Below are 2,191 nucleotides of genomic sequence, written 5' to 3' on the forward strand. Positions count from 1 at the left end.
GTAAAGTGGCTTATGAGTTAGAGTTGTCAGCAGACTTTGCAGCAGTGCATCCAGTTTTTCACATTTCCCTTTTGAAGAAGTGTGTGGGTGATCCAGCATCCATAGTTCCAATAGAGAGTGTGGCTGTAAAAGATAGCCTTTCATATGAGGATGTACCAGTTGAGATTCTCGATCGTCAGGTTAGAAGGTTGAGAAACAAAGAAGTCGCTTCAGTCAACGTTTTGTGGAGGAGTCAGTCCGTAGAGGGAGCTACTTGGGAAGCAGAAACGACCATGAAAGCCAAGTATCCTCACCTCTTTCCTTCCGATTCCACTCCAGCTTAAGGTAATAGTTCCTCTTCAGTTTTTCAGTCATTCATACGTAAATTCAATCTTAGAATCATGTTCCTTCAGTTTGTACTTGCATTTTCAGCGTATTTGCATGTTCTTGGAACTCAGTTCAGTCAGAAATTCAGTTCTCAGTGTTTAGTGGTAGGGATTGCAGGCCTCTCCCTCTATTTCAGCTAGTTTACTATTCATTCGAGGATGAATGGTCCCAAGGGGGAGATAATGTAACACCCCGTATTCAAAACAGACCAAAAATGCAGATTTGGAGAAGTTCCAGGTGCAACCCACGATTGCCATCCACGAACCGTAGGTCAGACCACGGCCCGTGCTGGTGGTCCGTGGTTCACCACTGAAACCCCTCCCAGACCCAGCTCAGAAAATTGGCTAAGTCCCGACTCACGGACAGACCCACGGTCCGTAGATCAGACCACGGTCCGTGGTCTGTGTCCATGGATTGAGACCTCCTTTACCCAGCCTCTGACACGGACCGTCATTTGATCCACGGTCCTTAGGTCTGACCGTAGATGAGGGTCAGCAGCCAGTTAGATGAAAATTATTGATGGGTCAACTTTAGATGGTCATACTCTTAGCACAAAAATTAATTAGGTATCCCATGACCTATGATCAGATAGATAATGGAATTATCTTTCCAACGCCACCGAGTTTGCTAAATTCCGACCTCCGAGTAAAAAGTTATGCTCATTTTAGTGAAGCCCTGTCGGGCAGACTCGACCTACGGACCCAATCGACGGACCGTAGATTGACTGACGGATCGTAGGTCCAATCCGTCAGTCACTCCGACAGAAATTAAGTCAGGGGTCTTTTGGTCTTTTCCTATTTCGTTTAACCCCTAAGATACGTCGTTTAAACCCTAAATCATGAGGTTTTAATCAGTTTAAACTTAGAAACATAATTAGAACTTACCTTAGTCAAAATCATTAATCAAAACTTAGAAAATTAGAAGCAAGAGAGGAGAAAAAGGTCAAGAACCCTAGTTCAAGAACGCAACAAGTTTACTTCAGTTCCATCCTCGAAATCGAAAGATTTCTCCGTGGAATTCGTCACCAGGTATGTGGGATTTCACTAGTGGGTTCCTTTCGCCCATTAGGTCCCTAGAATTCAGTCAGATTCTTGATATCATGATTATGAACAGACCTAGGATTTCTAGAATTATAGCAGATCATCATGAATTAGTTATTAATATGTTCCAAATCAGATTATCATGTTATTGTTCAGTTTATCGCATGAATTTCAGAACCCTAGCTATGTATTTCTTTAGTTCCTGAATTACACATGCTAGGTCAGATATCTCAGTTATTCAGTTATACATGCCTCAGTTATTAATGCATCATTATCAGATTAACTGTTGCATTCTCAGTTTGCATGTTCAGTTTTGAGCTATCCAGTATTTACAGAAATTCAGTCATAACCAGTTAACTACTTAATTTATTGGGAGTAGCATAATACCGAGTTGGACTAGGGTTCAGCGTACCCATATAGTCCCAATACTACGAGCCACGTAGGTGTAAGTCCCCTCTGTGGGCAACATCAGTTTAGTGATCATGCCAGCATGCCTCTATACCACTGGCAGGGTTTATTGGGTCCTCTCGATCGGGCATATACATTGGACTCCATATTTAGCTCATGTGGTTTTATGTCAGTTATTAGTAGCTCCCACAGTTCAGTCAGACTCTATTGCATTGACCATATTTCAGTACAGTCAGTATTCAGTCTCAGCATGTTATAAATTTGGTCATTGCATCAGTTAGCTCAGTATTCAGTATCTATATCATGTTCATATTATTTCATTGCTTTATTGCTTTATTTCTTTGTTCAGTTATATGTTATTTCAACTTTACTCTATC

The sequence above is a fragment of the Solanum tuberosum genome, unplaced genomic scaffold (assembly GCF_000226075.1).
Source record: "Solanum tuberosum cultivar DM 1-3 516 R44 unplaced genomic scaffold, SolTub_3.0 scf00713, whole genome shotgun sequence".
Classification (NCBI taxonomy): Eukaryota; Viridiplantae; Streptophyta; class Magnoliopsida; order Solanales; family Solanaceae; genus Solanum; species Solanum tuberosum.